We start from the raw sequence: 21,574 nt of genomic DNA, 5'->3' as shown, positions 1-21,574 counted from the left end.
AGGAGTTTAAACTGACTTTCCCCTTTGAAGAAGGTAAAGAGTGAGCAGAAAGGAATGGGAGAATGGAAAGGAGGTATTCAACACCAGTTCCTCCCCTCCCTCCCCTTATATTTCTTGAAAACACCGCAGCATGGCACAGGAGTCACCTCTGGCAGTGTTAAACATCAAAGTGAGACATCCAAGCTGGCTATTTCGGGCTTCCTACACAGCCAGAGGGGACACATAGCACTTTGGGGTGGTGTGTAGTTCACCTACCCTTATCTGACATCTACTGCAGGATGCGGTGAGTTGTGCCATTGACTTCATGTGCCTCTAGCAGAGGAGGAGCTGATGGTGACAGGTCCACCTCCATGGTAGCCCAATGAATCCTATCTGCACTGCCTGACCTGCTGTTGATTTCCTGGTAGAGCAGGAACATGCCTGGGGGTGCTGCACGGGTAACACAAAGTGGCCCCTGAGGAGGAACAGGCACCTTATACTGCTGTTAGTGCATTAGCAGGGCTCCAAGCCAGCTCTCCAAACCTCAAGAGAAGAGGATACATGGGTCTTCCAGCACTTATAGGGAAGCCCTTCAGAGAAAATTGTTATGGCTAAACCTAAAGATGATTTTCTTACAGAATTTGTGTCCATTTTAGAGCAACAGTTGCGGTTAATGATGTGCATAATTTACATTATTATGCCTTTTATTTTTGTATTATGATAAATCGCCTAGCTTCATGTTTCTTTTTATTATGATGCTCTGGGAACACACTATATATAGTGGTAGGAAAACAACAATATAGTGCTGCACTGTCAGTCTCAAACACAGAACCAGCACACCCATGTTACAAACATTCACAGATGCACAGCACCGTGTCAGATTATTAGCTCCAAGGCAACCGCCAACAGGCAGTTTTATTGGAAATGAAAACAAGGTAATTCAAGATTTATTTTGCCTCTAAAAAAGTGCCAGGAGGCAGGAGCCAGCCCCCAGCATCTCCTGTAAAACACCCAACACATGGTAACTTGCTGTTCCTCAGCCTGCACCCATGGACTGAGGATTTTTGAGCAACCTTTTCAAAAGGAGGAGAATTTTCCTCCTTATCCCCATACTGTACCCCAAAGGGAGTGGTGTAAATTGACTGACTGATTTCACTCTACACACCCCACGCTATCATGGCTCCAGGCCCAGCTCTTGGGGGATCTCAGGTGGCTCCTAATCACATATCCTCGAAGCTTCAGAAACATCCTGATTGCTTTCCAACTCAAAGTATTCATTGCCTTCAGAATATTGCCATCTTAGCCCCTTTTCTAATGGATTAAGGTGGACAGATCACCAAACAATACTCCTTATTAACAGCTATCTACCATGCCCTAGTTTTGTTGCTCTGCCCAAATACAGACTGTGCCCGGGCACTCTTACAGACACATACTGTGGCAAGAGAAAGGCCTGCTGAAAACATATAGGAACTGGGAAGAAAATTATTGGAACAATTGGAGTGATTAATCTAGAGATGTTGAAGATCATTTAAAAAGATGCCCTAAATGTGTTCAAAAAAGCCATGCTGATTAAAAAAGCAACGGAAAAAAATGCACCTTGATTAGATGAAAGATGAAAGAAGCAATAAAAACAAATAAAACTACCTATATAATAAATGGGATAAGAGCAAGCCGACAGCAACAATCATCGCTCAGAAAGCAAGAGATGCAAACAATGCCTGACAATAACCTGTGTCATGAAAGGAGCCTTAATGGAGATGGAGAGGCGGTTCCCAGTCCAGGTGTTTGGGTTTGCAGTTATGTTGGCAGTCCTGCAAACAGGGAGCACGACATGGCTGCTCCGGAGTGGTCTGCATCAATAATTTTAAATAGAGGCTTGCTGTCATGTTTTGGACAATACTGAACTGTTTATGAAATATACCTGCCTCCCCCCAGATACATTTTTTTTTTAAATCTGAAAACCAAAGTTTGGAAACCTAACTCTTCAGAAGAAAATGCAAAACTGCTTCTGTTCAATCTTTTTTTAGCTTTGGTATCACTCTTAAGGACACAGAAAGAAGATCTTGTAGGGTTTTTATGTCTTCCAGAGGCCTGACATCACAGGCAGGACCCCAAAACCGATGTGTTCAGCATGCTCGGGTTGGATGTACTGCCCATGGACAGTTGGTTTGGAGCAAGTCCAGCATTTCCTGGGGCAGGAAACACGTGCCGGCACATGCAAAACCATCGTGGATGCTGGAAGGTGTCTGCACACTGATGCTGAAAACTCCTAATCCTGATGCCTCCTCCAGGTGCTCGGGAGCTTTGGCCACTGTCTGTGCAGAGATCAGCTGGGTACCGTGGAAGGCAGTGGTAGGGTAGATTGCTGCTGCAAGCTGAGGGATCTGCACACAAAATACTTTTTTCTGCTTGGTTCAAATAGTTTTGCTCCATCTGAGGCTTTGATCCAGGTTCTCCAGCCTGAAAGCCAGAGATGCTGGAAAAGGCTCAATGTCAGACCCCAGAGGTAGGGGCTCAGGATCTGCTGTTTGCCAGCCTTGGGGCAGAGTGGTGATAAAGATCCCTCCCGCCCCCCCACACCACCATACACCCAGACACCCGGGAAGCCTTTGGCTGCTGCTGGCTTTGGCACGGAAACCGAGAAGACATTTACTTTCAGGAGTAGATGCAAACACAGGGAACTGCCAGTCGGCCAGAATCAAATAAAAATGACCTCTGATGAACTGGAGCCTTAATACTTTCAAACAACCCTGCACTCAATATTGGCAATGTAATAGTTTACCTTTGAGGCATGAGGGCTGAAGGAGAAACAAAACCTGAAGCTCCCGGAGATATTTCATTACCATAATTTCTATTATTGATAACAAGTCAGCAAACCCCCGCAAGGTCCCTGAGCCAGGCTCTAGGAGAGCCTGCCTGCACCTTTTCCCCAAGGAAAAGCACGAAAGCAGAAAGCTGGGCTTTATTAGTGCCTGAACCTCTTCAATTACAGAAAATATGGAATGAGACAGAATAGAAATATTGTCCCCTGGTAGGTAGGTCCTTTCAAGTTTGTTTTCAGTCCTGCAACTCCCCAGCCACTCCCTGGGTGATGACACACCCACGTAACCTTGCTGGCCCCCAGAAAAATCTTTCCTCCGAAGCAGGGCAGAGACCCCCAGGGAACAAATCCTGTGTTAGAAAGAATGGGGACCCTTTGGGGAAAAAAAAGTCTGAGTTTGATTATAACCACAGGGGAAAAAAAAAAAAGGAAGCTTATCCACAGTACACAACCCTTCCCAATCAAATTAATAGCCCAGACCATAGTCCTATCCAGAAGTAGTATAAATATCTCAACAACGCATTACCTTGTTACCTGGATCACTCCAAGCTTTTTGGAACCAGTTTGAAGAACAGGCAAATCCATATAAAATTTTGATTTCTTTTATTTCTCTGTAGCTGTCTCTAACTTCAATCCCTTTTCTGATAAACTTTGGCTATAGTAAATCCGTCCTTTGCCTTTACCTCTTTTTTTTTTTTTTTTCCCCAGCAAAGTGTTTCCTACATCTTTAAGATATGTCCCTCTTATTGCCCTTGAGTGTCCTGGAGTCACCAAGGCAGAAGACCCAGCTGCAGCTCCTGGGTACGGGCCTATAAACCTCTTTCTGCTTCTAACCCAGGACAAAATAGCAGTTACAGACAGGCAGAATTTCCCTGGCTACACCTGCACCCCAGACCACACTGAACTCCTTCTGCCGAAATCTGAGCCTCTGAGGACGGCTCCTCTTGTCATGAGGTTTATGCGGAGACACTGCAGAAGCTACAGTTCCCCTTCCCACTTCAACATCCTAAGTCCTCCTTCACTTGGGTGCTTAAAAAACCCAGTATGGTCATTCAAACAGGAACCGCACTTGAAGGCACTTTGGGCTGTATCGTGCACTTTTGTTTCGCAGAAGTTTGAAGGAGGGGCAGGGGCACCAACAGTCTACACCAATCACTGCTGCCGTACCCCTTACAAACCTGTCAGTAACTTGCTTTTCAAGGCGTTTAGACTCTTGTAACCTGCTGCTTAAGAACAATGGGGACGCTGTATGAGATTGGGCATGGCAGTAGCATATGGGGAGCCATATGCACTACCAGGAGAGGAGCATATGGCAATTAGCAGAGGGGCTGACCCTTTGCAGACGTGTCTGGGGACATGGCTGAGGCTTCCAGAGTCATGGGTCCTGCTCCTACTGCTGCAAACCATGGCTTGGCACAGCCCTTCTCATCCCTGAGGGCAAGCAATGCCCTACTGCCTTTGATGGAAGGAGGTGAAATCCATCCACAGCCCATCCTTTGCACATAGGATACCCTAAATTTCCAGCTGTAGGGGAGGACCAAACAGTCCAGTCTTCTTGCCCCGTGAAAAACCACTCTGCACCCTTGTAGCAGCAGTGCTGCTGCACCAGCATGAGGCAACAGTACCCAGGGCACCTGCCGCAAGCATCCCCAAAACATACAGCTAGGGCCAGGTGAAAAATGTGTGCCCCTGCTGTGATTTGACCCACTGACTGCAATGAAAACATTTAATGACCAAGAATAATTTTCTGTATTTCATGCCAGTCACTGAAACTGACAAATAGGAAGGCCAGGATGGTTTGTTTAAGATGTAGCAGCACGGTACATTTGTTTTTTTTTCCCCAGCCACCAAGGTGGTCGGGGAAGTCCTTCACACCCTTCACTACTTCTCTGGAAGCACATGTCTATGTCTGTGGGTCTGTGCTGTCAACTGCGTCACTGGCACAGCTAGAGTTAATGGTGACTTCTGAAAGCGGGAAGGAGGATTGTGTTCATATATATATACATACACACACACCCGAAAAAGAAAAGTCTATTTTAAACCCCAGGAAATTCTTGTCTCCTCCCTGGAGCTCAGCTCCCTGCTGCTGCTGTGGTCTAGTTGGGTGGATTGCAGGATGCAGTGTGAGGACAGGGGCTGCGAAAGCAGGAACGCTGGGGTTCACAGTTGAGGAAAACACTCTCTGCAGCAGCACCCTGCACACCACAGGGATGGGTTTTTGCAACCTGAGGGCTCCTTGTGTCCGTATCCAGCCTGTAAGTGACCTCCACAGCACAGTAGGGATAAAAATCCCTGTGCATATAACTGGTCCCTCGCAGCCTCCCCTCCTGGAGATGATGGCCGCTGAGATGCTCAGCCCAGGGGTCTCACTCTGAGGACCCTTACACACATCCAGCACCATGCAGCTGCATCAAGCCCTGCCCTGGTATGGCTGTTGGCAATACAGCATGTTGAGGGTTGCCATCACAAAGGGATCCTGTAATTACCCCCAGTCCAGAGATGCCCTTTCTCCTGGGCATGCAAGAGCCAACAGGGGACTACACATGGCCTTGCTGCTGCTTCTGTGCTGGTTATAGCTGAGGAGCTGAAGGGACCCATCCAGAAGCCACCTAACCGCACCACAGGAGACACATAGCAGGACTCGAAATTCCCCAGAGCTCGAGCGGTGCATGTGCTGCACCCACCTCTTTCTACTTATCTCAGCACTCTGCTGTCCCCAGCAAGCTGAGCACCTCTCCAGTGCATGGAGAAAGGAAACAGCTGATGGCACCACCTCTCTTTGTGCCCAGGTGGGAGGGCAGCAGCAACACCACAGGCTGGGGCAGCACAGCTCCTCCAGCTGCCTCTTGCCAACAAGTCCTGGCTCCTCCAGCCCCCTCAAATCCAGATGCATGGAAAAACCTGCAAGATGACAGGCTCTCTTATTCCTGCTGTAATTAATCCCTTTGGAATTCAATTAACAAGCTCCCCGCTGCAGCTATCAAGGCATCATCAGTTAGGCAAACAGGCATACAAGCCAGGCCAGGTCCTTGTGAGTACAATATAAATATTTCAGCAAGTCCAAGGGGAGTCTGTCCTTCCACACCCTTTGCAACTTTAAAGTGTTGCCCCCCTGGTGGGAATTTAAGGGCTCTGTTGATGACCAGAAGCACCTGTGCCCCCCCTGCTCACCCTTCCCAGCTGGAGAGCATCTACCCTGCCCAAGCAGTGCAAGGAAAAAGCATTGTCCCTGGTATGACCACAGCATCACAGGGCTGACCCTGGTCTGGCAGGGTTGGTGCCATGCAAGGTGTGAATACACTGTCACCTCTGCTGTCCCTGTGTGCTAGCATTGTGCTAGGCACGCAGGCAGGCATTGAGTGTGGTCTGAGTGGTGTTGCCTTGCCTGTCTCTAGGGTGTGTGATCAGGCTAAGATATGCATCAGTGATGGTAAATAACAACCATTGCTGCAGGGACTAGATAACTTCTTATTTTTATGGTTTTCTGGCTTTTTCTACAAGCTTGGCCAGGCTGGAAATGGAGAAGCTGATGTTTTCTGAGGAGTTCTCCTGGGCATCTGGAAGTGGGGAGATGAGAGCTCAATTCAGTCCACTTATTTTCAAATACCAGTAGAGTAGTGTTTGAAATAGGGCTTTAGCTTGGAGAAGATTTTATGCATGTCCCCCTCCAGGGGCAAGCCTGGGGCCAGGGAAATGGGATGCTGAGTACCTGGAGGGACACTGGACACAGTCTTGCCTGTGTCTGCTAGAAAAGCGCTGGGATGTGACACCCTGCTCTGCAGGTGGCTGAGGAACGGGGCCTTGCACAAAGGTCTGCGAACCTCCTCTGCACCACTAAATGCACCCCTCTGCCTTCAGAGCTTCATGCATGCCATAGGTCATAAGGAGAAGCTGCAAAAATGAACAGCATAAGAACTTTACAGACACCAGAGATCATCCTGGGACATCAATTTGATCAGTACCTGTCCCAGCCAGTATGTTCCTTGGGGATGAGATGAAGGGCACACAGCACTGCATGGTTCCTTATCAAACACCCATCTCCAGAACTCCCCAGCCAGGGCTGCTTAAAAAGCAGCAGTGCCTCGTTGCTAATCCACCTCCTCCAGCTGCCAGGGACCTGACTGCCCTGCCTATGCATGGGGGCAAGCGGACGGTGCAGCCACGGTTCAAGTTTGGTGCTTCAGCCCAAGGTGCAGGTGATAAAATACACCCTCCTCTGGCTTCAGTGCAGGAAAATGCATTCACCTGCTATGAAAGATATTTCAACTCTGCAAACTATTCAAAATGAAACCCATTATGGCAAAGAAAGAAAAAAAGATCTCTAATGTTTGTACTACATCAAAATGAATGATGTCATGTGTCCGGACTGCCTTGGAAAGCATTGAATTGCCAAAAGATGGTGAATGCCTTCAATATTAAATGAGAGGGACCAGGAAGAAGATGCTAAAACCTAGAGAAACTTCACAGCTAATGCTTCTGTTGATGCATTTTTCTTTGAGGAGCATCCTCTGCTTCGATTTAAGGGTGCCCTTTTAACACTGGGGACCTGATAATGGTGCTGGTGGCCACTGGAGATTGATGCATAGCTGTTACCATCCCATCTGCACTTTGGGCAGGTCTTCTCCTAGCCCAGCAGTGTTTGGATCCCTGCTGTGATCTCTCTGTCACTCACCCAGGAGGAGCTTGCAGCAGGGCTTGGGCTCACCTATAACCTCAGTGCAGAAGTAGCCAAGAGCCTGCTGGCTCTGTATAACCTGAATTATTGAATCTCACGCAATTCCTGTGGGCAGCAGGAGAGGAGCACACTGTGCTCCTTGCTTAAAGCTCCCTGTGGTGCCCTCATGCAATAGTGGCTTTGCCCTGGGGGATGTTTGATGCCCCTCCAGCTATTCACGTCTTCGCTCGATGTTACGAGTCAGGACACGGTTGTGCAAAGCCCTGCTGAAATACAGGACAGCTGGCACTGCCGAAAGCCACAGGTTCCAGGATATGGATGCCAACATACCCCAGTGGGTGTTAATTCCTTCTGTAGCAGCGCAGGGGCCCTTCCAGGCCAGTTCATTGCCCAGTTAAGCCGAGATTAAACGAAGCTTAAATAACATGTACTACTTCTGGTAGTTTGACTTCAACTAGTGACTCTGGAAGTTGTCACAGAGAAGTCCGGGCTCACTCAGGCAGAAATGAAGCAGCACCAGCAGCAAAACATTCTGTCCCACCCAAATAACCATTCTAACAAAGCGAAGTCCTGCCTGCAACTTATCATCCCTTTCCTATAGCAAAGCCTCCCCAACCTGGTCAAATGAGAGAAGTGGTGTGCTAGAAGAAAGGACAAGGTCAAGGAAGGCTCAAGGGAGTTATTTCTTAAAGATGCTCTTTTGAACCTAAATCACCTGGTTTTCACTTTTGTTTGCTCATATTTCACAGTAGAGGTGGAATGCATCATTTCCCTCATTCAACATCAGTTTACTTGTATTGCTTCAAAATTTCTGATAAAACTAGGGTCACAGTGATCCTACAACTATTTAGCTGATATTCTGCTTGAGTTGTGGTGATTTAACTGAGAGCAAACCCCTCAATGTCCAAAATAACCTCTGATCTCACAAATCATGAATCAAGCCTTCCACGTCACCTTCTACCTGCTGTGACTCAACAGATTAAAATGTCTGAAAACTTTTTCCAGGATAATAAGGACAATAAACTTCTGCATCAAAGGCAAACCTCAGACTCACAAGCTGCTTCTGGAAACACAGTCTTTTCCCAGCTTATAAAAAATATTTTATGTTTGATGCTGAGAGGAAAACAAAGGAAGGTAGTTTATAACTTAGACCCAGCCTTAGTGTATAGGGGAGTAGGAGTGTATGGTGGGGGGGGAGAAGCTTTAGGGGACAGTGGCACACCTGAGCTGGTGTCATGGGGGATCATGATGTGCCATAGCCCCATTTTTCTCTCTCTTCTCAATACCACCACGACACCAGCTTTATTCTGTCATTCTTTTAAAATATTTAGCGATTTTCCACAAATTTAGAAACAAGTTGCCAGATCTTTCAGACAAAAATGAGTTTAAAAATTAATTGAAAGCTTTTAAAAATTAATAATTATTTCAGTTAATTAAGGTTGCAGCATAACATTTTTTAAACTGTAAACAATTTGGTAGCTGCTACGCAGTTGCTGTTGGAATAGAAGACGATGGGGGCTGAGAGCTGGAAATATGTAGTTAGCATTGTTTCGCAGAGGAGGTTTTTGGGCTCTTCTGCATCATCTGCATTATTATTGACAGCATTGCTGCACCTATCAGAAAATGGACCTATAACATAATAATTTTACTAGAATTTCTTTTGTTCTGGATAATTTAAAATGCTTTCTTGTTGTCCATAACACATTTGGATATAGATTTTTTTTGTAATGGATACTTTTACTTCTCATATCCATTGTTCTTTATTTCATAGCATCTGATTTTTAATCACAACCATTATCTTCCTCTCCTCCCTTTCCTGATTTGTTACTTATTATCTATAGCTCGGCTCACTCTTCTTTCTTCCTTTTTAGCCAGGGTTTATTATGATCTTTTCTTTGTGATCATCATAAATATGCCTGTCAAGAGTGAACCGAAACAAAAGGTATTTATTTCTCTGAGAATTTGAGAAATTTCTGTTTTCCAGTGAATCAACGGAGGGAGCTACAAAAAAGTGCTGCATGTGTGAGAATTGGCCAGCAGATTTTGCTAAGGACTTCTGCCTAGTTACTGCAACTGAATGGGACGGTTAATCCCTGGGGCCTCTCTTGCAGATGCAGAGTCCATCAGCAGGAGTTGCTGTGCACCCTGGCCCAGACTCAACACCAAAAATGACCCTAGGTTATCATGATCTACAGTGGTTATAAATTCATAAATCTGAATATATGTTATCCTGCAGAGGTGGGTGCAGAGCAAGTTGACCCCGCATCTCCCTGTCCAGAGCACCCCACACAGCAGCCTCTGGCTGAAATGCTGTTGGGTGTGCAGGAGAAGAGAGGGGTAAAATTAGAGTGTGCATTTCTTAATGTCCCACAGACTAGAAGGACACACCAGAAACTTTGCCCTGGTGCCACGTAAGCCTGGCTGCCGTGGTCTGTATCTGCTCTGCTGTGCCAGCAGCCCATCTTTGCCATCGCCAGCTGCAGCATGCACCAATGCTGGAGGGCTGCTCTTGTCTGCCAGTAGATTTGTTTACATTGATTTTAGAATAATGACTTTTCATGAAATAAATTTTGATAGAGAAAATAAATTATATTCTCATTCAGGCACAGGCAGGCAGCCTCTGCGCTGGGTGCACACTCCCCAGCCCTGTCAGCGTTGATTCCCCATTACAAGCACATCATCAATGGGGCTTGGGTGGTGCAAAAATTTCCATTCAAATGCGAAGTATTCAAAACTTTATGTATTTCACTTTTCATGCAGAAAATCTTCCTATTTCTACTCAGCACAAGAGGAACTTTTGTTGGGTTGTTTAACCTTGAACAAATGATGGTTTAACCATTTTCAAGACAGTGGAATGAAAAATTACACCGCTACTGTTATGCACCACTGCTCCATGGCTGATGGTTTAAACCTGAATGTGGCAGAACTGCAGTCCATAAGCAAAATATATATACATTTTTTTTCAGTGCTGCTTTGGAAATGTGCTTTGAGTCCTGTTTCATTTTAGAAATGTGCTTTGAAGCTGTGCCCTGTTGTTTTTTTTTTTTCTTCCTGCCTGTGTTTGATGACCTGCCAGCCTTCAGCTGGCACTGAGCACAGCTCTGCAAGGGATCAGATGGGAAGCCATCACATGGCCCTCATCCCAGAGATGCCTCCTTCCTCCGTGAGTGCAGTTACACCAATGTCTGTCTGCACGTAGGACTGGAGCTTTCCTGGAACATGAGATGAATTTTAAAAATCATATTCCTCAAAGGCTGTTCAAGAAATTAAACCATCATCCTTACAATAATGGAAGGTAAGCATGACGTATGGTGGGGAATCCCCTTACAAAAGCAGCTGGATGTCCCCTACAATAAAGAAGACCCTATGTTTCAATCTAAAATGCCATGACCTGTATTAAAGGCAGACTGTCAGTTTCCAGTCTGGACTAGATATGCAGAAACATGTGCATGGAAACACCTCTCATCCTCCTCTGACCTCAAATTAGAGCTTGGGTCAGGTCATCCATTTCAGAAGTTACCTGATGGATTCCTACATGAAGCTTAAAAACCAGAAATAAAATTAAGAAAAGAAAACCATCCCCCTGGGAAGGTGTTGTAAGGCCAGTGGGGCCCAAACCATCTCATTGTATCTCCCAGCAGATGCTCTCCCTTAAGCTGCTCAGTTATCCTGCCGCCCATGCAAACCCTACAACAACACCCAGCGGGGAAGAGGTTTAGTTATGCAGAATATGAAAAAAGCATTTTCTTCTTGCCTGTTTCAAAAGTCCTGATCCGTAGTTTGATACCCCTAGTTTTTGTGCTGTGGGGAACTGTGAATATTCTCTCCTGTGCCGCTTCTCACTGCACAGCCCGTCACTCACACTTCTTCCAGGATGAAGTCTCAGTCTGTGTAATTTCTCCACCTGCAGAGTCGTTCCCCAACCCTTATCTTTCCCACCTCTCTCTGCATCTTTTTTAGTTTCTAGGGGGTTTACTGTCTTTTTTTTTTTTCTCCAGTGGAGGAAACAGATTTGCAAACAGTATTTAAGTAGCAGTTGAATTATTGATCTGCGCAATGACAAATTGATCTTTTCTGTTTTGTTTAACACTTTTCCCTAAAAATTTCCACACTCAGTTTGTTTTTTAGGCTATCACAGATCACTGAAGCAGTGTTTTTGTAACACTACCTGCAGCGTGAGTATGCGAGGACTAAGTTATATTTCCCAAGCAGGAATAGCTCATTTAAGGCTTATGACTGGTTCAAGTGCAAATGGACCATTCCATCTGTGGACACAATTTTGCACATCTTGCTACTGAATTTCACTCTTGTTTTACTGTCCAGTGGCTCAGTATTGAGAGGTCCTGGCATAGCTTTTCACCATCAACTCTGAATATTGAAATATTTCAGCAACTTCATCCCCTAACTGTTTTCCTTGCCTTCTCCAGGTCATCTTCTGCTCTGGAGATGACACTCTACCTCAGGTCCCTGGGTGTCTCTCTCAACATCTTTATTCCACTGAAAAATCTGCTAATTTATTCCTAATTTGTGTTTCATACTCCTTTGCAATTATTAGGCAGAGGAGGACTTTCTCTTTTACACTACAGTGGTTTACTTTTTTCAAGAGCCTCCAATGAAGACAATTTTCCAAAGCTTTTGCCAAATGCACCTCTTGCTCGGCAAGCTCACTGGCTCTCCAAGGGCTTGTGGTGCTGGACTTCATTTTGCAAAACCCACACCATCTCTTCCCCACTATTTCATATTTATTCTTGTGCCTACTGACATCTTTGTTATATTTTTCTGACTGTTTGCCTAGCGCAGAGATTTGCTGCTCTACAGTCCCCTGGAATGCTGCTCAGGCCCTTTTAAATATCATCATGTTTACCACCTTCAGCCCTTTTGGTACCATGGTTATTTTAAACAGTCCCTTGTGCACAACTGCTAAATGGCTGTTTCATATGAGACATCCTTCAGGCTCTGGGATGAATGCCATCTGCTCCTTTTGATATTCTTAATTTCGCCAGTTTGCTCCCCAACCTCTTCCAACGATGGATGATTTTGGAATAGGTCCTTCGTGGTACCTCTTACCACCTCCACAGGTGGTAAGAGCCCCAGGGAGCTCCACAGCTGCTGAGGGATTTGAGGAAAAGGTCCTATTATTAGATTTTTACACCTTAGAAGGCTCTCATCAAAAAAAGGGTTCATCTCCTTTGTCATAGTTTTGTGCTTAATTTGTCATCTCTCACTCTTCTTTTTATTTTCCTCAGTTGAACATAACTTCTGCTTTCTGAAGGATACTATTTTACCTCTGACAGCCTCCTTTAGCTGGTTCTTTAATGAGAACAGCTAATTTTTTGCCCTTTTAAAGTCTCTTTTGATAATTGTATAGATTGCTCTCATCATCTAGTAGAAGATCTGTAAACAATATCTATGTCCCCTGGAAAAATTTTACCCTTTTGGCAGCTGCTTTTAATTTCTTTTTAACAAGCCTCTCCACTTTTATGTGGATAGCCTTTTTGAAATGAAGTCGCAATGAACTTTTTCAGTTTTATTTTTAAATTCCTACAGTGTTACTGAGTTTAAGTACACTGCAGACACTTTTATAGAGGGACTCTTCAATAATAACATTTTAAATTAGCCCTGTGGCCTGCTTAGGATTAAATCTAGTGTTGCTTCTCCCATCTGTCCTGAGAAGGAGTTATCTCCTATGTTGTCTCCAGACATTTATCCCTTTCTCTGTGGGAGTGTTTGAAGTCCCCCCAGTACTGGCCTGGTTTCCACCCCCTTGGCCTCCATATCTTCCTGATAGTTATTATGGTTAAGAGTCATCTGGTCAGGTGGGTGATGATGTAGCCTCAACCATTTGTATTTGCATTGAATTTAAACCCACAGGGTGTTTATTATTTTCTAACATTTATTGTTCATCGTCTTATTCTGCACTAATTAATATCCAGCCCGCTCCTCCACTTGCATCACTGGTGCATGTGCTTTCTATCCTGGTCTGATGTGCCTGTTATGCAAATGCTTTCATGGGTTGGGGTCTGCGGACCCCACGAAGGTCACCCTGTCCCTCTGATTTTCACAGAAAATCCATGGGCTGGGGTAAAACCTTAGTTGTATCCTGCATCCAGGATATCCCTTTCCCAAAACAAAGGTCTATGAGGGTTACCCACTTCAGTTGGAACTGTTGCTCCTAAAGGCAGGTATGTTCATGATTCTACAGCCTTACCTGGGTTCATATGTGAAGCCAAATAAATCCATATGAGAAAAAAATAAAGAAAAAAATGTATTTCGATCTAATGATGGAAAGCTTATGTTACTAATTACAAAGTTTAAAAGAGGGCTGCTAAACCTACCCAAAACCTCACAGTTCTTTCTGAGGAAGAAGGCTACTTTGATATTAGTAGTGTTTCACTTCAACTCCTGAAGATGTGCCCCAACCCTGAGAACTGGGGAATCCCCTAGTTGGCATGTGTTTTAGACCTGTCCCCTAGCGTGCCCTGGACTGTGACTCTGGTTCTTTTGTCTGATCCCGAATGGTAGGATATGTGCCTGGCTGCATCCTGGACAGCTTTCTCCCCAAGACATATACCTGGGCAAGATTCAGACAATCTCCCACGCTCATTAAGCCAACCTCATCACTTTCTTTTCAAGCCCTCCTCTCTCTGCATCCCCATAGCTGAGTATGCAGCCACCCTGTTCCAGTGTCATCATCCCTTCTGCCATCGCATGCTCGTCACCGAGGTGTGAAGGTCCTTCTGACCACCACCTCTGTCCTTTCTTACTGATCCTTGCATAGCCTGAGAGCTAGTAGGGGCAGACACACCTCGATCCCTCTGCTCCTGGCACATCCAGTGTGCAAAAAACCCCAAGTGTGTTCAGACCTGCCTGTTCTCCCGACTCCCCTGCATTTCCAAGGGGAATCTCTCCCTCCTCTATTTTGCAGTGGGATGGGAGCTGGGGGAAGGTGTCAGGGAGCTAGTTAAGCCATCTGGTGCTTTCCTTCCACCTCTGGCTTGTACCAAGCCCCCTGCTGATATTAATAGTGCAATGAAGATTCCCATTGGTACAAGCGCCAGCCTCTTGTTCAATTACACACCAGCTTTCCAGACAACAACATTGCAAAGGGCAGCGTGGAAATCGATGGATCCCTGTGCACCTTTGCCTTTGGACTGTTTCCTTGAAGCACAGAAAACAGGAGTGAGAAAGCAGGGCGGGAGGGTGGGGAAACAGGAGGGGATGCAGGGTGCAGGAGGGTGGTGTCGGCAGCAGATGTGCTTTCTTCTGCCAGCCCCATTGATCCTAGTAGTCAGCAAAACCCCGATGGTGAGCTGAGCTGTTGGAAATGAGCCCAGGTGTGCAGACACGGACCTAGAGAGCAGCTCCCATGCATGAACCCTGCAGAGCTGTCTCCGGTAGACACCATCCCATCACACAGAAGGCAGCAGTAGGGAGCAGAGGGAGTCTGGGAGGACCAGGAACTACACCAACCTCTCCTGAAACAGTGGCTATGGGCTACCTAAATGATCTGAGGTGGTCTCATCTCTCTTTAGAATGTCTGAAGTGGTCCTGGTGGCGGCCCAGGTTTCTCCTCTCCTCCAGCCATAGGTCTTGGGCTGGGACCTCTTCTGTGGCAACCTGAACTTGTGCAGATGCCTGCATGCTGCGCCTGTCCTGCAGCCCCTGACCGGCTGAGCGGTAATGTGTCCCCTGGTCTCCCACATCACCCCTGTGAGCTGGGGCTGTGGCCAAGCACTGTGGAGGAGCAATGCATCCCAGCCTCTAGCTTTTGCTGGGAGTTGGCTCTAAGGCCTCATCCCACTGCATTGCACTGAGCAGCTCAAGAGTCTGAGCCTGTTAGTAGGCTGGACCCTCTCACCAGACTGACTTTTTTTGTTGAAATAAGTATTATTCCAGATAAGTGAGACAATGTTAAAAAGCAATTAAAAGACTCAGGTTGTGTCTGAGTAGAAAAAGTAATTTAAAATTGTCCAAACATGTTTTTGACATTTTCTAAATTAAAAAGCAAACCCGTCCTCCCCAGTTCTCAGTTTGCAGAAATTAAACCAGGGCTGCTATTTTAAGGTAATATTAAAAGAAATACAAAATGCAACTTTTAAAATACTGTTAAGTGGTTTTCAGGTTTCTTTTTGGATTGAAACTTGCCATCATACTCCATGACCAGAAATATTGTCTGAAAAGGCTGCCGCCTGCCACAGAGGAGCCAGGAACGTGTGACAACAGGAGGGAAAGTTGTGAAAATCTAAGTACCTTTCCCTCTCCCATGTTTTAGGATGAAAGCAGGATTATTTCCAGGACTCATATTTTCCTCTGAGTTTTTTGTCACAGCTGAAAACTGCCAGGAACATTCAACAAGGGAAGGGAGGAGGAAAGGGAAACCCAGCAACAGAAACTGGGTGGCGCAGGCAGCAGGCGCTTCTCTGAGGACAGCCGGCAGGATCCGCTGTCTACCCTGGCTAGCTCTGCCTGAAAACATTTGTAAAGCAAGTCTGCTTTCCATTAAGACAGTGAGGAAAGCCTTGCTCATGCCAAAAAAATTTGTCCCGACAAGGTCTGAAGTAGATGCACTTAGCTTTAAACTGAAAAGCAGTGCTGGCGGGGTTGACTTTGCTTATATCACAGAAGCAGCGCAGGCGGCATCACAGGGAGCAGAGTGGCTGCACAGGCTCCACTGGTTTCTCATGTTTTTACTTGTTTTGTGTGATCACTTAGCAAACTGGTAGCAAGCCATGCTGCCCCATTTTTAAAAAACCAAACCCCTGCAAATTCTCAACATCACCCCTAAATAAATCCAGGCTCATAAGAACTGGCAAGTTTCCCTCCAGGTGAGTGTGGACAAAATTTCCCAGCCTTTTCAATTTTCCCTTTTAAAATAAGCAGCCTGCTTATTCATTTGCAGCTGTCACAGTTTTATTTCTTCCGCATTCATGCCTTGAGCATCACCTCACCACTTCTGCATCCAGAGACTTACATGCTGCCAAACGTGGTTCCTGTTGGACGGCGTACCTGGTTGCTGCTGTGCAGTGACGTGCCTGTCTTGTTGTACAGCTACAGCCGTGTGTTTGCTTGTCTCCGTGCAATCTCCTCCTGGAGGCTCCGGAGGATTCTGTTTGCACTGCACAGGCTCAGACCCTGGGCTTTAGGGATAAACCAGATTTTCTTCTGATTAAAGACTTCTGAAAGATTAAAGATACACAGCCAGGGCCCAAGTCAAAGCTGCAAAGCAAAGATCATTCTGCACCTTTTCAGTTTGCAATTTCGTTTTTTTTCACTCTCTTGTCCTGCATTTTTAAACACATAAATTGGAAAGGACAATTATCTACCACAGAGTATCATAGTGTCCCTGCTCAAGAGCAGGACTGAAATGGAGAGCCAGAGTCCGGTCAGTCCCTATTCCTACGGGTTTTCCTCCCACCCCAGTGTTTTGGCACAACCAGTCCTGCCCTGCTGGATGGCTCTCCCACTGCTACGCAGCCCCAGGCTCCGGCTTTGGTCTGGCTTTGTTCCGATCTGACCCACTTTCTCTTTTCCTCTCATTCCCAGTACTTGCCTCATACAAACCTCCCCATCCTCCTCCAGGTCCTCTTCCTCAGCCTGGATGACCACAAGGGTCCCCCATCTCCCCAAAAAGAATTTTTTCCCTGAGGCCATGGGCCAAATATGCTCTTCTCATGAACCAGAAGTAGTTACACAGCTGGGCTGGTTGGACAAACAGGCCAAGGGCAGGGGACACATCCACCATCTCCGAAGCAATGTGCATAGCTGGGGAATGCAGTGTGGTACCCGTGGGAGCTGAGGACATGTCTCCAGCCCAGCCTCCCAATTCCAGGGATCAAAGCCTTACATGTGAGCACTCTCCAGGGCGCCCATCTGAACTAGACAGGGCAAACTCTGCCTCTCCCTCCCCTCCCCATCTTGCCTGTGCCCACTGAGCATGGGACCATTTAGGAGCATCTCCCCAGAATGTGGCCTGTATCATCATCCCTGAAGAGGGCTCTCCAGCAAAAAAAAAAAAAAAAAAAAAAAAAAAAAAGATAAAGATTTGTATAGTAAAACTTTTGCGATGCCTATTTCTGTTTCTCTCACTGGACACACCCATCAACCACCTTGGCACCAAGCAGCAGATGCCCCTATGTTATCCTTACATGGGATAGTCTAAGCATCATTATCCGCTTGCTTTGTGCTACTATATGGTTTTGCCTGAAGAGCCAGGAGCCATATGAGCACTATCAGGCTGTCCCGAGCTGTAAAAGGACAAATATGGAGAAGTCCAGACAGACATCCAAATCTGTCCCAGCAGATGCTTTGGGACCAGACTGCAGGGGAGGTACCTGTGGGAGCTCCTGGTGGCATTTTGTGTCCATGGATCGTCCTGCCCTACTGCCACCATGCTCATCAGTTAGTCCCAAGGAGTAACCAGGTGCCTATAGCACAGAAAATCTACCTGATCTCCTCTGAGTAGAGAGCATCCCCAAAAGGCTTTTAGAGCAAAAAGGGACAGTTTTGTTTGACTATATGTTAGGATACTTTCTTTTCCTCTAAAATGAAGATAGCTCAAAGCAACCAAGTCAAACAGAATAGAAATAAAAAGAGTTATGAGTAGAAATAAAAAAGGGTTTATGAACAGCTTCTCCATCCACCACGTCCTTGCCAGCTGATCCTTCCTCCCAGACCTGCTTCCAGCTGACAATAATTCGCAGAGCTGCAGCAGCCACAGCAGCAGCCCCACAGGGCCCTGGTCTGTTTGTCCTTCCATCACCCCCTGTTCCCCTCCACAGCCTCTGGGAACAGGCTGCAGACTCCCAGCTCCCTGCTTGGCTTTTCCTTGCCCCCTCCTCCTGTGCCTGAGAGGCTGGTTGAGGTCTGGGCTGCCTTTTCCTAAGGGAAGGAGCAAGGTATGCTGGCTCCCTTCAGAGGCATCTGCCTGACTCTGACACTTTTATTAGAGAAACCTGACATACACACACGCCGAGAGCGCATGCAGATCAAACAGATGCTGTCTGTCACAGAGCTTAAAGCCTAATTACAGAAGATTACAGAAACTATTTATAAATATTTATATCCATTTAAATATATTTATAAACGTATCAGGATTGGATAAAAGTGTATATTGTTACTTTAGCTTAAGACATAACCAAGTATAATTTATACAATGCTCATACAGTAGTCATATGTTTGTATTAAGCTTCTTTTTGGTTAACATGGACAGCAGCTGTTAACATTTGAATCGCTGTTAATACAAAGTAGGTTGGCACCAAAGAGCTAAGGAGAATGGATGGGGAGATGCTGAGAAGTCTGGAGGCAACAGACCAAGTATACTACAGAGTAGAAAACTCTTCCCCTTCTGAGGCAGAAAACCTCCTGATTCACCAAGAAGAATGCTGGAAATATATAGGTAGGTTGTGTATCTTCTTTCACTGTTAATCTGCTGATTTATTGTTGCAGCATACTGCCTGCCTTCCCCCATCATTCACTTGCATTGAACCTGGGCAGCACCTGTCTCCCATGGCACAGCTCCCCAGTGCTGCTCATCTCACTTGGGTCCTATACATGTGCAGCAACACTCAACGTGTAACACCTAAATCACAATTTCATGTCACCCAGAGGTTGTCCAGCCTCACAACTCACTGCTTTTGTGGCTTACTTTGGACACTTGAGAGCAACACCTTCCCCTGGATGCCTCGTGATGCATAGCTGAGTTGTACTTTCCACTGTGCAGTGGCTTCATTTCTTCATCAGACACTTGGGAGAGGCTTCAGCAAAGACATTTGGAAAGTCATCTGCAATTTCTTCTTTTCTTTTAGTTTGGCTTCCTAAAGGAAACAACATGTGTGCTATTCAGTGGTCTGCCAGGCATTTTGAGCTGATGGGGCAGTCAAACCCACAGCTGAGGGGGCAGAGGCCCCCAGATAACACATTTCTAGGAGTTGTGCAAAAGTCAGAAAACACGATAGGAGATGAACCTTTATTTATGTTCTCATTGGAAGCACAACGGGGAAGACTGAAGCCTTACCTGTAGTGTTCAGCAACAGTTCACTAACCAGGAGGATGTGGGCTGGCAGGCCACCACCCTGGACAGAGGTCTGGGCTGGCCCTCACACTGGCTGGCAGACGGCTCTGGATGGATGTGAGCATACTGGAGGCAACTGGGGGTAAGGGATGGAGGTGTGGGAGAAACACTGGGGTAGTGGACAGTGGCAGCAGACAGGATAAAACTTGGGAAGAACTGGAGGAAAGGCAGCTTGGAGCAAAAGCTGGAAGCAGCAGTGGGGAGCCCAGCAAGATGCTCACCAGGGGAGCTGCTCCCATGGCTGGACCTCAGTATTCCTACAGCCAGTCCCCATCCAGAGGAGTGTTCAGGTGGGCTGAGCCAGGCCCTGCCCTTGGCCTCTATCACAGGCATGCTGCCATGGCGTAGGCAAGCCAGGCCATCCCTGCCTCCTTCCAAGCACTATTTCCCCCCGCCCCAGGAGAAGACAAAGCAGGAAACTCGCTCTGTGCTTCTGGTGGGTGTTTTGAGCAGGACAATCCCTTTGGTCAGGCATCAAACAGTAGCATGTGAGCCATCTGCTTCTTTGACTAAAACACCCAAAGAAAAGCTGCTGGATTGGAAAAAGGATATTAATCTGAAAAGCGTACAACAAAGCAACTGCAGGGTATTTCCCCCCCAAGCCAGAGTGAGCAAGGGAAAGCTGATTACCATGACACACAGGAGCCCTGATCTAATATTCCACTTCAAGATTTGCAAATAATATGCCCATTAACATTCATTAGCCCTTTAAATAATACCTGCCAGACCTTCCAGGCAAGGAGGAAAGGCCCCTGCACCCAGAAATCAATCACATAACAGCCTCTAATTGTGCATTTTTTACATCTACACAAAGTTTCAATAAAAACAAGCCAGGACAGAATAGCAAAGCCGAAGCTGTCATTGCTGTGTACAGAGCTGCACAGAGACACCCTTTCCGCTCCCAGCTGCAGCATGAGGATCTCTGCTAATTAGCAGGCTTCTCTCCGACAGCTTGCCCGAGTTCAACAGGCACTGGGGGAAGCTCTCTGCAGGAATGTGTCAAGCCAGCCTTTCACCACCCAAAATAGCTTCTGTCCTCTAGCTCGTCAGGGCAGCCTGCAGAGATAAGTACCATGGAAAGAAAGAGCCTGGTGTCATGCCTGTCATGCCCCAGGAGGTGAGACTTGCTTGAGCTTAGGGTATTCCACATTAATTCCAGATACAGAAAGGTTTGAGGGGGGCTTCTGCAGTCCCAGCTGAAGTAACACCCTAAGAGAGGTGGAAAACTAATGTTTTGATATCAAGGAACGGCTGTGGAGCTGTGATGCTACCTACAAACCTCATTGCTCTCTATTTATTACCTGGACTTTCTGCCCTCCCACCCTGCCTTCAGAAAGGAGAGCTCCTCTGCTGAAGGCAAAGGGGCTCAGGGCAAAGGGTGTTACCATTCTTTGGTCATATTGGTTTTGGATGCCCAGACAAACTAACACCTTCCCAACACCCTTGATAAATTAAGTTTCCTAGCTGTTAACTGCAAAACTGCTGCGCTGACAATTGACCCAACCAAGAGTATCTGTGTTCAGAATCTACCAGGGGAACCTTGTTGTCCTGTCACCACTCCAACTGCATCCCAGGCAGACCAGAGGAATGAGAGTTAAAGGGTCCACCAGTGTGAACACAGAGGTCATGGGCGCTGGTAAAACCAGAGTGCTGCTTTTATTCTTGGGCTATGCCTGTGTTGTGCAGAGGACTGCCAAACCAAAAGCATGGGGACATGTCCCTGCAGAGTTATGAGTTATGGGAATTATGGACTGAAGATCCCTTGGAGTCATAAGGCAGGTCAACCAAGGTTTGCCATTGGAAGACTTTGTGAAGGTTGCTGGGTGTAGAGAAGCAAAGCCACTATCACCTTCTCTTCAGTTGATTTAAACTGATGGACACAGTTCATTGTGTCACCTGCCTGACTACCAGCATGATCTGTCTCCATCTTCTCTACAGTTCCAGCGTTGGTTTGAGCCTGTGCTGAGATGTTTGGACACACGAAGTCTAAAAGAAATGAACCTGCCCAAGAGTGAATAACTTCTCACCA

This window comes from Phalacrocorax carbo, chromosome 8, assembly GCF_963921805.1.
Source record: "Phalacrocorax carbo chromosome 8, bPhaCar2.1, whole genome shotgun sequence".
NCBI classification, from domain to species: domain Eukaryota; kingdom Metazoa; phylum Chordata; class Aves; order Suliformes; family Phalacrocoracidae; genus Phalacrocorax; species Phalacrocorax carbo.
Note: the sequence above shows the minus strand (reverse complement) of the source record.